The sequence below is a fragment of the Coenobita brevimanus genome, chromosome 100 (assembly GCF_032717465.1).
Source record: "Coenobita brevimanus isolate Jiangsu-jjx chromosome 100, ASM3271746v2, whole genome shotgun sequence".
In the NCBI taxonomy this organism is placed as follows: domain Eukaryota; kingdom Metazoa; phylum Arthropoda; class Malacostraca; order Decapoda; family Coenobitidae; genus Coenobita; species Coenobita brevimanus.
The window spans coordinates 19,161,142-19,176,920 of record NC_137053.1 but is presented as its reverse complement, the minus strand read 5'-3'; the positions used below and the strand labels follow the sequence as shown (position 1 = coordinate 19,176,920).

The 15,779-nt window shown below is 39.4% G+C and overlaps 1 protein-coding gene and 1 pseudogene across 1 annotated transcript in view; one reads left to right on the top strand and one right to left on the bottom strand.

Annotated features, from left to right (window-relative positions):
- The window catches only part of LOC145414607 (synaptogenesis protein syg-2-like), a 629,376-nt gene that overhangs the window by 459,350 nt on the left and 154,247 nt on the right, over positions 1–15,779 (top strand). The window lies entirely within an intron of this gene.
- LOC145414728 (5S ribosomal RNA) lies at positions 4,300–4,418 on the bottom strand (annotated as a pseudogene).

The window sequence follows — 15,779 nt, the reverse complement described above, 5'->3', positions numbered from 1 at the left end:
GGCACACCAGTTTCAGAACCACTGGTCTAGCTAGCCTGCACTCACCGTGATATTGTAACATTAATGTTATTTACAAGTAAATTGCTTCATCTTCCTATTGAAAAAAAAAAAAAACTCTACTCAATCAGTGGCACTTTTAATTATATAGAAGATAAGAAAAATCGACCCATTATTTGCTTGCGTTTTGTATGATTTTCCCATAAACATCAGTATGCCAATAGTGCCATTCAAAGATGACTAGTTAGTTGCTTAGTTAATGTGTGTGTGTGTGTGTGTGTGTGTGTGTGTGTGTGTGTGTGTGTGTGTGTGTGTGTGTGTGTGTGTGTAGCTAGCCTGCACTCACTGTGATAATGTAATGTTAATATTATTTACAAAGTAAATTGCTACATCCTCTTATTGGAAAAAAAGTCTACTCAGTGCCACTTTCAGTTATTAAGAAGAAAATAAAATCGACCCATTATTTGAGTGTGTTTTGTATGATTTCCCCATACACATTAGTGTGCCATTCAAAGATGACTAAGTACTGTAGTTAATTAATTGTGTGTGTGTGTGTGTGTGTGTGTGTGTGTGTGTGTGTGTACAGTGTAAAGGAAAGTGATTAGTAACATATAAAAATAAAAGGAATTTTTTTTTTTTTGACTAAGTACTGTAAATCGTTGAGCAAATGAAACAGTTGATAGAGTTGTTAAGTTTTGTTGTGGGAGGTAAAAGTAAAGGCCTAAAACTTGTCGCTTACTGCTGCTTCACAGATGAGCCAGGGAGAAGAGACGAGGGGAAAAAAGGAGAGGGTGCTAATGAGACAGATTTAGGAAGCCCAGACACAGGTGCAAAGCAAGTAAAAGATATCCAGTTTTCTTTCAAACAATTGGAACTTCAGAAGAGGTCCTTTCAAAGGAGCTGGTACGACACCAATAACTGGACAGAGTATTCAATCAGCCAAAATTCCGCCTTCTGCTTCTGCTGCAGACTATTCAGCAAGCAGCAATGTAGGCAGAAGAATGATGGTCTATCCTCTACTGGCTACAACAACTGGAAGAGGGCTCTGGATTCGTTTAGGGATCATGAGAAAACTTCATTACACAAAGCATCCATGGTAGCACAGATGAGCTATAAAGCAAGCAAAGTTCATGGTGATGTAGCTGAGCAGCTAAAACTGCTAGTGTAGCTGAGCTCAGTAAAAGAAGAGAGTACCGGTATTTATCCCGCATTATTTCGGTTACACTCTTTCTAGCCCAACAGAGCATTTCTTTTCGTGGCCACAGTGAAACGGATGACAGCTCTAACCAAGGGAACTTCCTTGAATGTATGCAGCTGCTGCAAAAGTTCTACCTTTTCCTGCAGAGATGCAAAGCTCCCGCCATTTGTACAGTCCTCTCGTCTTATTCTCAAAATGAATTAAATGAATGTTGCTCCACAGAGGTCAAAGCACAGATTATTCAAGAAGTAAAGGGATCAAAGATGTTTGCGATAATGGCAGACGAAGCCAAGGATGGGCACACAGAACAGCTCACTGTATGTGTGCATTATGTTCCACCAGAAGGTAACATCAAGGAAAGTTTCCTTTGCCTGAAGAAACTGGATGGCTATGGTGCAGAAGCGATCACAAATGCGGTCGAGCAGGGTCTTGTGTCCAACAACATTGTTGACCTGAAAGTTGTCTCCTAAACATATGATGATGCAGCAGCGATGAGTGGATCTGTTCGAGGGGTGTAAGTTCGTTTTCAGGAGAAACATCCAGAGGCATTTTATGTGCATTGCTATGCACATGACCTAAACCTGGTCCTTTGCCACACCTGCAAGGCCATTCCTGAAGCCAGTGATTTTTTTTTAACTGCTTGAAAACGTCTACTCATTTTTTTGTGTGTCTCCAGTTAACCATGACCAGTTGCTGCCGTTCAGAAAGAGCTCCACAATGAGCAGAGAGAGCATGTACAAATATTAAACACCCGGTGGTCATGTCAGCTGTCCTCTGTTAATGCACTCCTGAAGAATTTTCCTGCTGTCATGAAATCTCTTTGAGAAGATCAGAACACCAACAGCATTAGGTCTGCATTCAAATCATCCATACTCCCTGTGATCTACCTGTTGGTTGTCTTCAAAATGTTGCTTGGCATCACTGAAGGGTTTCATAAGGTTCTCCAGAAAGAAACCGTCGACCTGGCACAGGCAGTGCAAGACAAAACTGCAGTCCATGACACCCTGGTTAGCCAGCGAACTCCACAGGTGGCTGAAGATATCTATGCCATGACAAAGGCAGCATGTGTGGGGAACAACATCCAGGAGTCCTCTCTCGGTCCGAGAAGGAAACAGAAGAAGATGGATGACTTTGTTGTGGAGATGTCCTGTGGCTCCAGATCAGACTTGCTTAATGTTTTTCTAGTGTTGGGAGAGAAGTCATGATTGGCATCCAAGCATGTCGCCCGGCCTCTGAAATCTTCCTGTTCATGCAGTCCCTAGAGAAACTAGCCTCGCAATACAACATCCAACTAGTCCCAGAAGAGGTCATGGTGGTGGAAAGCTTTTTGAGCAGGAAAGGGCCAGAAACCATCCCAGACATTCTGAGTGTGTTCAGGTTCCTTGATCCCATGATGCTCCCATCACTGAAGACTATCTTACAGGTGCTCCTTACCATCCCGGTCAGTAGCTGCAGTTGTGAGCGATCACTTAGTGCTCTTCACCGACTACATACTTGGCTTAGGCACGCCGTGAGCCAGGAGAGGCTCAGTGATCTGGCAGTGTTGTCAACTGGGAGAGAGCTGGTTGGAAGCCTTGATTATGACAAAGTGATTGACACATTCGCCCAACTAAAGTCAAGATGCCACACCCTGGTCCTTCCTTCCCAGAAAACAAATCGAATATATTAAGGTCTATGTATAAAATAAATTGATAAATAACATTGTTTATGATCTAATCATCACATCAAAAAATGGAAGATTTAGTTAGATGTTGCTTGGCACATGCTGACTGCATCCATTTTATAAGCAGGACAAGAGAGAGGAGGAGAGAACAGAAGGAGAAAGAAGAGGATATGAGGAGTGCAACAGACAAATGAGACACCAAAAGAGCTTCTGGAGAGGTCAAGAAGCGAGTATCATATGCACAAGACACAGAGTTAACACAGTTTTGTCACAACTCAGATTGTACTCATTTTATTTTTATTTCATTTTGCGAAAGTTAGCCTAAGCACCTGACCGGAACCTCATAGTAGGACACAGTACTGTCTCACATCTTATATTCATTTTGCTCTAAATTAAGCTGAGGGAAAAGAGTGAAATAGAAGGGAAGGGGTGAAAAAATAGAAGGGTTGAGAATACGAAGAGGTGAAGGAATGGAAGGAGAGAACTGCTATTATCACGTGGAAAAGGATATCCTCACCATAAACCATAAATTCCTTTTTATTTTTTAATCCTTGCTTAAAGGCCGCCATCGGCGGCCTCCGCTCGATGCCAATTCCTTTTTTCAGTCTAAAGGTAACATAAATTTGAATTAATCTTGCCGTGAGAGAGGCGGAGCAAGGGATTTTCCCTTATTTTTATCCTGCTCGGACACCCGTTGAGAAAAGAGTGTGTGTGTGTGTGTGTGTGTGTGTGTGTGTGTGTGTGTGAGAGAGAGAGAGAGAGAGAGAGAGAGAGAGAGAGTGCAGGTGAGTAATGTTTACTATTATACTAAAGCATCATAGCATTCAATTTTAGAAGTATTAGGTGGGAAGGAGAGGCGAGAGAGTAATAATGCAACAAACAAGTCACTCTTCTCTCTTCTGTCATACTGGTAATTTCAGTGCTGGACTAAGAAGGGATTCATCCCCTCCAGTAAAAGCAAATACTAAATTTGAAGCAAAAGACCAGAATGAGTCATAACTTTGGAGCCGGTGACCCGATTGGACTGGAAATTGTTTTATTCTTCATGTCTGAGCATTTTAACGTTACCTTGCTCTAACAAAAATTGCTCTGCGTTTCGTCATCTTTGCTGTGTTACTTGAACAAACATTCAGAATTTGGATCATTATAATATAGATTCGAAGACGCAAGTTTTTATCTAAATTAATATTTTCCTTTCTCTGCTCGAGAGTGTTCTCCGTATTTCTACTACTTTCACTTTTTTATTCGCTCCTTGTTTAGTCTCCTGTGCAATTTATTTTTGAGTAACAATGCCATTTTCCATTCGGAGGGTTCTTTTACAAGTATTCTTCATTCATTCATTCATTGCCAGACGCCATGGCGGGGTGGCCAAGGGCTTAGAGTTAATTGTTTTACAGGGAGGGGCACTAATCCTCGACCAACCCCACTTGACACGTAGGGATGCCAACAGCATCTGGTGTTCTCAGGCGGTCACCCATCCAAGTACTAACCAGACCCAACGTTGCTTAACTTCGCTGATCGGACGGGAAGCGGTGCACTCAACGTGGTATGACAAGTATTCTTAAGTGGGAATAATCTTTGTTATTTTGATAAATTAATGTCTATGATGGCAATTTTATTTTATGGGTGTGTAGTAAGGCTACTAACGATATCCTTTTAAGCAAATACGACTTATATGAATACCTACCTATAGTATGATACAGTATTTATTGCCATTGTTTACAATATTTGCTATTTACTGTATTACCTAGATTACCTAGATCAGGGTGGTCCAACTTCTTCGAAACTGTAGGCCACTTCGAAATAAATTTTAAAAGTCGCGGGACACAAAAGAAAGCGCACATTTAAGACGTCAACCTGATACAGTTCAGATTAAAAGATATAACTAATTATTTTTAGTAATATATTGGAGTGAACAGGTTCTCTCCAGAGAATGGACATTAAAATATAAATTTAAAAATATTTTCAGAACTGACGTTATAATAAGATAATTTTTGTACATTCTTACCTACTAATGAGACATCTGATTTCGAGGCTTGTTTATCAATGTCTCCAAATCAGTACTGATGCTGGTGGTAGAAGGTCGAAGACAAACATCCAACGGATTGTTTGCAATTTGATTTCGGGTCTTGAGTTTTACTTTTTTCAAGGTAGAAAAGGTATATTCACACACTGACGAACAGTGAGTGCAATTCTAGTGCAAAGTCTCTCAGTTTAGGAATACTTTCCTTCCTGACCAACTTCCAGAAATTCTCTTCAAATTCATTTTTCCTTGTATGCAACAGTGGGTTAGACTGCAGTTCACACGGTTCAGGCTGAAGTTCTGGTAACTGTTTCCACATTAGCTTCCAGAAGGCTACCGAGCAAAATAAGACTGGATTTCATTTTTTTCATGTTTCCATATCTCCTCTCAAACTGACAATATATATACCTTTTCATTTTTTCTGATAAAACGTGAAGAGTCTGCTTCATTATAATCTGCAACTAATTCACGTCAAACAACAAAGTGTAGCAATGCATTCTCCTTAAACACAAACTGAATAGCTGCAATTTCTTGTGGAAAGCTTCAATGTATCCAACCAGCTAGGGAACATTTTGTTGTGTTTCTTGCAAGTTCAGGTTCAGTAGGCCTACATTCAAGTGGGCAGTCATGTCTGTCAGGAATGCCAGGGAACAAAAAAATGTCTTTATCTTGTAGCTGAGTTTGGTACACTTCTGTATTATTCAGCTCCTCATTTTGAAGAAATGAAAGTATTTCTTTCTGCAGAGGAAAGAAATGCTGGCGAGTTTTCCCAGCACTCAGCCTCCTAATACTTGAATACAATGGTAGGTCACTGTACTCTGCATTCAGTTCTTCCGAGAAAGATATGAATTTTCTATTTCTCTGTGACTTATTACCACCTCTAATTAAGTACACTCTGCTGACAACACTTCATGACATCACTCATATGCAATAACTTACCACATCCTGTGTCTTTTTATATAATAGTGCAGCGAAATGGAATGCAATATTCTTCTTCAGTAAACCAACTGACCCCACAAAACTGCCAACCATTTCTCTTGCACCATCTGTTACAATGCAGTAATCCTTTTGAAATCCACCATATTCGTTGACCACGGATTAGAGGGCAGCATTAATATCTGAACCTCTTGTACCATGACTCAGTGATTGCATTTTGACAATTCTTCATGCACCACGAAATCTTCATCTACGATGCGTGCAAATATGAGCAACTGCCTTAGGGCGCGTCTGCATGTGTGCTGGAGTAAGTACTGATAATATGTAAACAACGCAGTAACGAACAAGATGCAAACATGCTACGACCAGCAGTGTTCAGATCATGTTGGCAACATCATGATAAAGTCTCAGGTGCCTCGTATGGACACAATTATCCCATCATCTCTGCTGCCAGCAGGTTTGAAGCTGCACTCTAACATGTTTGCATACTTCCGTCCAAATACTGCAGCATACATGTATCCAAACATGCTGCCAGCAGTGTTGTCCACACATGTTCGAGTACACGTGTGGAAGTGCCCTTATAACACTTAAGTCAACACTCGCTCAAAGCCAATGAAAAGTCCTCTCAATGTTTCGTTATATTTTTTTCAGTTTCAATAAGACGTGTTCATTGCCACTTGTCTTCAACCTGTTTGATAAGATAATGACATGCTTTCAAATTTTTTGTCACCTTTTCTTCATTAAACACTCGTGTCACTTTCGCTGCACATTGTTTTATTAATTCTCCGTCCCGAAATGCTTTCCAGTATTCACAAGCATCATAGTAACTCCATATGATGCACTAAGACTTGCTGCTTGAGGTTTTCCAAAGTTACAATGACCTCCTTCTGCTTCTGATGTTTGATCTATATCTCCATCAATATATCACTGCACGATTTTCCCACATACTGAGCATACTGTGCTTTATATAATGTCTCAGAATGTCGCCTAATATTATATTCCTTCACGACAAAAACTATTTTTCGACACACGAGGCATAGTGGTTAATTATCATTTTCAGTGAAAATATACGAGTATTCTTCCCATTTCGTATTTAAAGGTTTTGTTCATGTCAAAAAACTTCCTTTTCTTGCCCAAACACTTTTTGAGTAATAATGACAAAGATGTGCATGACTATATCTGCTGCAGAACAGCGGCAGACTGAATACTGGACCTCCTGTTAGGGTTGCCACGTTTACAGTTTTTTTTTTTTTAATGACAAACATAACTTAGGTTAGTTAATGTTGTTAGGAAACTGGTATAATCTCTAGATTTGCCCCAGAGTTTTTTGAATATCCAAACTCAAGAATCACAGGAAATTAAGCTTTAAATGGCAGTATGTAATTCTAGATCAAATTAATATCGCTAGGAATAGATCTAGTGGTAAAATAGATGAACTGGCAACTCTGGATAAGCAAGCCTGCTGTCAATTTCGGTTCGAGAGAGAGAGAGAGAGAGAGATGAAATTGCTCTGCATGTAATCTCGTGGCCCAGGAGCACTCAGGGATCCTGGGACACAAAATATTAACCCACGGGCCTATAGTTGCACGACCCCGACCTAGATTCTATATCCTAGATTACCTGTATTTGTAATCTAGGATGCAATCACACCCCTCACCTTTAGAAAATCACAAGTTAATATACCGCGTACTTACCATGGAAAAGAGTTGAGGCCCCACGTAGCTTACCTGTCTTACAGGCCATTATTGTACTGTCTTGGCTATATGTAATCCCACAGTATGACTCGGATGCAGTGGCACCCCAGATAACCTATGGTGTATACGGCGTTGATATATTCATAAGTTCACATACACATGTAAAAAATTTCACATACGATATACATATACAAAGTTCCACACATATTGTTCATGTATATATGTACACAATTTCACACATGCATAATTATCAAGATACATTACATCGCATGCATAATTCCATACAAAAAACTTTATATATATATATATATATATATATATATATATATATATATATATATATATATATACCTAGGCTCCTTCCTCCAAGGAAAGGGAGGTAGCCGAGACAGGACGACACACTCCCTATTTACTCATCCATTCAAACACATTCATTCGCATCTTAGCCCCAAAGGGGAGAACGGACAGATCCTCACCGCACCACACCGCACAAGGGTCAACTGCGCAATCCAATCAGTGACATCCACAGCAGGGCCCGACAGCAGAACTGGTTTACCCCTGCCACATCATAACAGACCCATCCCCTTACCCGCACATGACCTGACTAGCTGATCAGACCAAAATGCAGGAGAATATCCCCTCAGGGCTGTGTCATCACTTATTCATTCACAATTTCTCTCCATTTATTTCTGTCACGCACAGCCACTCTTCCTTGCTCAACAGACATCCATCTTGCATCCAACGCTCTCTTCACACTGTCCATCCATCCTATTCGTGGTCTTCCTCTCAGCCTTACACCTCTCACATCAGATCTAGTTATCTTTTTCACCAATCGCTCATTATCCATTCTCTACATATGACCAAACCATCGCAACACCCTCTGCTCAACTCTACCAGTCATCTCCCGAACAACTCCAGTTCTCCTTCGCACTTCATCATTTCACACCCGATCCATCCGCGTCACTCCACACATACTCCTCAGACACCTCATCTCCATTATATTCAAACTTTTCCTCTCTGCTGCACCCATATTCCATGTTTCAGCCCCATATAACGCAGTCGGTACCACAACACCCTCATACAGCCTTCTCTTTACATCCATTCGAAGCGAACGACACTTAAACACTTTTTTCATTCCTCCCAGCACCTTTCCTACTTCATTTATTCTAAACTTCACTTCTGCATCTATTCTTCAATCCACAGCAACATGTGACCCTAGATATTTAAAACACTCTACCTCCTCAAGCAACTCACCATTCAAAACTATATTCATCCCCCTACCATCTATCAACCTCGTACACTTCATCACTTTACTCTTATTCTCATTTCCTTTCAATTTCCTCCTTTCACACACCCTTCCAAACTCCTCTACCAACTGTCTCAATCTCTCCTCTGAATCAGTCACCAGTGCAGTATCATCTGCAAACAACAGCTGCTTCAGATTCCACTCTCCACCATCAGCATTCACCAGACTCAGACCTCCACCTAAAACTCTTGCATTCACCTCCCTTACAACACCATTCATGTAAATATTAAACAACCAAGGCGACATCACACATCCCTGTCGCAGCCCCACTCTCACGGGAAACCAATCACTCACAGCATTTCCCACTCTTACACACGCTCTACTATTTACATAAAAACTTTTCACCCCTTTTAGTAACCTACCATCAAGTCCATACAATCTTAAAACAGTCCACAAAGCCTCCCTATCAATTCTATCATACGCTTTCTCTAAATCCATAAATGCCCAAAACACATCCTTGCCTTTCGCTAAATACTTTTCACACACTTGTCTCACAGCAAACACCTGATCAACGCATCCCCTCCCTCTCCTAAAGCCACACTGCTCATCACTAATCACTCCCTCTGTACCCTCTCTAACTCTCATAATTAACACTCTACCATACACCTTACCTACAACACTCAACAGACTTATACCCCTAAAGCTAGTACATTCATACTTATCACCCTTGCCTTTATACAACGGGACCACACAAGCACTTGCCCAGTCAATTGGCACCATACCTTTCTCAAAGCACACATTCAGCAATCTTACTAACTAGTCAACAATAGTCACTCCACCACCCTTCAGGCATTCCACAGCACACCCATCATTACCTGCAGCTTTCCCTGTTTTCATCTCCTTTACTGCCTTCTCCACTTCCTCCTTCGTGATCAAAGAATCATTTAACTCTCCCAACACATTTATTCCTTGCACCCTTCCATCCGCCACAATCTCAGCCACCCTTTCCTCCTCTACATTTAACAAAAAACTTTATATATTTGCATAATTTCGCACGTCGAGTGTTGGTAAACGGTTCACATGTGACTGTTGCCATAAATTGTCACCTATAAAAAAAAAATATTGTACTTCTCTGCAAGTAATTGTGTAGTACCAGGCCTATCAGTCCTCCCAAGTCGTCCTTATACATTCTCCTGTTAGTGGAGGTGCTGGGTTTTCCAGGTAGCCTGAAGTTTTATTTATATGTTTGTGTTTTGCTTGTTATCGTCCACCTAGCCAGGCAATAATGCAAGTGCCTGTGTCTGTATATGTGACTGTGTCTGTGTGTGTGTCTGGCTGTTCCCCAAATATCTCAGAATCAAGTGAGCAGATTGTACCAAAACTCTGTGGACAGGCTTGTTTGTAAATAATTTTGGCGTAGTTGCAATGATAAGGGTTGCACCTGATTGCCAGAAAAAAATGCAACAAAAAATACCATTTAGCTTTCTCTTTTAGCTTGCCATTATTCACCACTTTCTATCGTATCCTTAACGAGGAGCAAGACTATATAAAGAGAAGCTATTAGAAAAATCTTCTAAGGCCTGTTATGCTCAATGACATTCTCCATTATTATACCCCAGACTTCAGGCCTCTGAATGCTAGCATGATAGCAGGAATAAACAGTGAAATCCTAAGACTTTTTTTTTTTTTTTTTTTGTGAAGCTGCAATGAAATACTTCCGATTGCCAGACGATTACTGATCTAGTTTCCTAGTGATGGCAGGTGATATGCATTCATGGGTGAATGCTTTGGCTTTTATATATTTCTGTACAATGGAAAACAATATATTTTTTGCCTATTTTTGATTCACTACATATTTTACTCAGTCACTGATTAGTGTTTAGAACATAGTTAGTAAATGAATATTTCGTAGATAAAAACAAATTTCATGAAACTGATAAACTGAATTTTAGTGATAATCATTATTTTGGGGTGCTATGGCACACCAGATGACCTTCGGCGTCCCTCTGCTACAAGATTACATACTTGGGGTTATGAAGTTGTCCACGGTGCCTAATGAGGCTTCTTGAAACAGTAGATGGTATTGGGTGTTTGTAACATTTTTTTTTTTTTATGTTCCATTCTGCTCCCCCCCCCCCAGTTTTATATATTAATTCACGTATTGCGTCTTTTTTTTTTTTTTTGTTGTTGCTTACGACACGACTGATGCTGCTGCTGGTGTTGCTTGTGGTGTTACTGCTGTTGTTACAGTTGTAGGTATTGTTGCGATAGTTGTTATTGTTACTGCTGTAGTTAGGTTGTGGTTCTGTATTCCTGTTATTGCTGTTGAAGTTGTTGCAATTGCATTACTTGGCGTTGCTGATATTGTTGTTGTTGTTCCTGTTGTAGTTGTTATAGTGCATGTAGCCATTTCTGTAGCAGTTGTTGTTGCTGTTGCAGTAGTCGTTGTATTTGTTGCTGTTGTTGTAGATGTCGTAGCCTCTGATATCGTTGTAGCTGTTTTTATTCTTGTTGTGCAGTTACCCCTCAAAATATGACAAACTTCTAACAAACATTCTTCTCGGTCTGTCTGCTCCAGTTTTATTAAGCTTTCATATATTTTTGAAAGAGATCTTGTGAATTTCTTGCCATTTTTTTAGATTATGGGGTTATGATGTTACTGTTTTGGGTGAGTAATTAATTTTGTGTAGTTCACCTTTCCTCCTATTTAGCAGTAGAATTCTCATATCTCTTCCTTTTCCTGTAATATTCTTGCATTGTTTGCCTATCCTCCCTTGATATCTTGTCTCGCACCGTTTATCAGCTGTCCATTAATTTTTCTTTCAGTACTCATTTGCAATGGTTTTTATATTTTATATTATGGAAGTTTACCAACCACTTCAATTGTTTAAACTCATAAAGAAAAAAAAAAAAACTACGACTCCTAGCTTGCAGATTTTTGTTTTTTAGAGAGAGAGAGAGAAAAAACAAAAACTGAACACAGGACAGCTTTTTGCAGGTTATGAGCCTTTGATCCGTTTTTTAAACACTACAGCGAAGTAACGGTCATGTGCTCTACTTATGTTTGAACCCCTAAAAGGCAGGTGGATGGATGGGTTGGGTCGCGGAAGTCTAAAACTAATGCTACCGGAGGTGGATGGTAGTCACCTATCCATAGATGGTGTGGATTAATGGATCTTAGTGTTAGACGTCTTATTCAAGTAAAGAATAAAACGGCAGTTGTTAAGCGTCTTTGTATTTTATATTCCTCTTTCAAGTAACTAATCTCAACTCTTCTCAGTGGCTGACATTCCGTTCCGACACATTCCTTGCAGTTACACTCCCCACCGCTTGTTGTGTTACGCTTCTGTTCCGTCGTGAGCTGCGTAGCCCTGGGCTTTTCCTCAGTTATCCCCTCTGCCATCGAAGTTGCAGAAGGAAGGTCCTGGTCGTTTCGGCAGTTAGCCATTTAGGCCGTAACCTGACCTAACCTAACCTAACCAAACCTAACTTCAGCAATGTCATTTTGTTCAAAATTTGTTATTTAGGCTGTTTAGGCCGTTAGGCGATTCGGCCGATTGCCAGTTTGGACGTTACGGCCTAAATGACTTACAGCTGAAACGACCATGACCGAAGGAGGATATGTATTCACCCCGTGTTTTTGTTTGTTTACCAAATAGCTCAAAAAGTTATAAGTGGATTTCATTGAAATTTTAAGGATTTGTGGGTCACTGCAGCAATGACGAGCTGGCAAAATTTTGGTCGTGTTACGAATTCAAGTTCCAGTTTAGGACTGTTTTTTGTTTATTAGTCCACAAAATATATTAAAATGTTATCAATAGATTTCGGCAAAATTTTGGGGATATTTGAAATATCAGTCATGGGCCAATGAAGAGTTCATTAAATCTGATGGTGATCTGATTTATCTGGTATAGGTGTTGATGGAGGTAAGCGATTTCTCTCTCTCTCTCTCTCTCTCTCTCTCTCTCTCTCTCTCTCTCTCTCTATCCATGTCATGTTTCCATTACCTTCCTTAACACTGCTCGTTTACTCACCCCATCTTTGAGCGCTGTCTTCTGGAGTGCTCCTGTTGCATCATTTTTTTATTTTTTATTTGCTTCCAATTCAGCGTCCCTCCCAGTGTCATCCCTCCCTCTCTAATCCCATCTTCTCTCATCCCTCCCTTTCTTATCACTTCCTTTCTATAACCCTTTGCTTCCCATCCATCCCTTTCTCATCACTCCCTTTATCATCTTTCTCCTTAATCTTCCTTTTCATATCCCTCTCCTTTTCATCCCTCCCCTTCCGTCCCTCTATTCTTCTCTCCCATTCTGAACTTTCCTACTCTCATCATCGCTTCTCATGCCCTCCTTTCCCAACGCTATTCAGTTCTTTTTCTTACTTCCCTTTCTGGCTACACTTCTTTCAATTCCTTCTTTTTCCAGTGTCCACCCTTGTTTGTCTTGTTTCTTAGTTTATCACTTTTGGCGAGATTTTCACTTCGATTTCTATGTCTTTATTCGTCCCAATTAGTCTACGAAATGTTATTCCCGCTATTTACCCCTTTCATTTGTTTTTAATACTTTACGTCTCTTCCTGTTTTAACCCTTTTCTCTCATTACACCCATTCCTTCGTCTTTCATCAGAGATTTCCTTCTTTTCATCTTTCTCTTATATCAGTGTCTTTTTCATTTACTTTCCTCTTTTTTATTTTTTATTCCTTCTATTCTCTTATTTATATTTCGTTCTCATTTCGTCTTCTTCCATCTTACTTTTCTTCTCAATTTCTTTCTCAGCGAATTTTCTCTTACATCCTCCTTGTTTTTGTATTCTGTTTTCTCCTTTTCTTACATGCACTCCAATGCTTTCTCTACATATATTCCTAGCTTTCCCTCTCTTGTCTTCCGCCTTTCTTACCTCTCTTCTAACCACTCTTCCCCTTCTCCTCTTCATTTACTTCCCTTATTCACCTCTCCACAGATATGACTTTATCATGTTTTTTTTGTCATTTCTCACTTCTCCCCTCTCCTCTTACATCATTACTGCTTCATACATCTTTCCTCCCGTCCTCTTCATCTTTCACTCTCACCTTAATGTTTTGCTCCCTCTCTTCGTCTTTATATCTCCTTCCTCTGTCATATTTCTTTCCTGTCTTTGTCATATATATATATATATATATATATATATATATATATATATATATATATATATATATCTATATATATATATATATATATAAAGAGAGAGAGAGAGAGAGAGAGAGATCCCCTAACATTGATATGTATTTCTCATAATCCTCCTTCCTTAACAGGTCTCCATTCTTTCCTACTGTACCTATCTCCCCCTTTTCTTCTAAAACTTTGACGTATCTCTCCATCACATTTGTTTCTCTTTTACCGCTTTTTCAACAAGGTAGCGTCAGTAAATTTTTCTTACTAATGACAGTACTGACCACAGGGGTAACGTGCACAGCAATTTTACGGCCCCTGTCAACCATATATATATATATATATATATATATATATATATATATATATATATATATATATATATATATATATATATATATATATATAGATAGATAGATAGATAGATAGATATAGATAGATAGATAGATATAGATAGCGGGGATCTGTCCGTTCTTCCCTTTGGGGCTAAGATGCGAATGAATGTGTTTGAATGGATGAGTAAATGGGGAGTGTGTCGTCCTGTCTCGGCTACCTCCCTTTCCCTGGGGGAAGCAGCCTAGGTATATATATATATATATATATATATATATATATATATATATATATATATATAGATAGATAGGTAGGTAGATATATATATATATATATATATATATATATATATATATATATAGATAGATAGATAGATAGGTAGGTAGATATATATATATATATATATATATATATATATATATATATATATATATACACATATTATATATATATATATATATATATATATATATATATATATATATATATATATATATATATATATATATATATATATATATATATATATACAGTAATCTCTTTACTATCCGAAGTAATAGAGCCAAAGGCATGTCCGGAAAGTGGTCCCGTCCAGGAACTGGGCCCAAGCCTCCTGGACTTGTACTTATGGACCCTAACCTAACCTGACTCAGAAAAACACCCATACAACTCCCTACTGGACATGCACAGCACCTACTAAAGACCCAGTTCACACCAATAAGGGTCATAGAAGACTTAAATGAATGCAAATGAACCAGAGAATGAGGTTTTAGAAGTGGGAATATACAATATTAAACATTCTGGGTACTTACAAGTTCCTGGCTCCTGGACTGGTACTTATGGACCCAAACGTAGCCAAACTCAGAGAAGCACCTCCCTACTGCACATGCATAGCATCTAAGACCCTATTCACACCAGTAAGGGACATAAAAGAGTGAAATGAGGTTTTGGAGGTAAGTATGGAAAATACAGTACAATATGATACATTCTGGGTACTTACAACAAGTCCGTGGCCATCTCGATGAATAACCCGCCTCCTCTCAGACTCTGACTGTAAAAAGGAGTACCTGAAGCACCTACAGTACACTGTACATGAAGTCTTGGACAGAACTTAGTCATTTGCACTCAGAATTCCATTCTCTTAACACTGCACACTCTAGTCTTACATGCGCTCCATTGTACCTTAATGAAATAAGTGTTGCACTCTGCACTTAAGTCTTTGCTCTCATAAATCCATTTTCTTAACACTACACACTCTAGTCTAATTTGCGCTCCATTGAACGTCAATAAAATCAGTGTTGCACTCAGCACTTAATTCTTTGTACTAAGAATTCTAATTTCTTAACATTACACACTGTTATTTTCACTGCACAAAACTGTAAATTCCCGTGTGGTCTAGTGGCGAGTTCTTGCTGTTTATTCACTGTCAGAGTCTGAGAGTAGCTGATGCAGGTAGCCTAGGGGTGCATTGCTGGGACGTGTTGATGGACTACCCACTGCAGACGACACTGAAGAGAGGTGCAAACTCACGTCTAGTGGTGA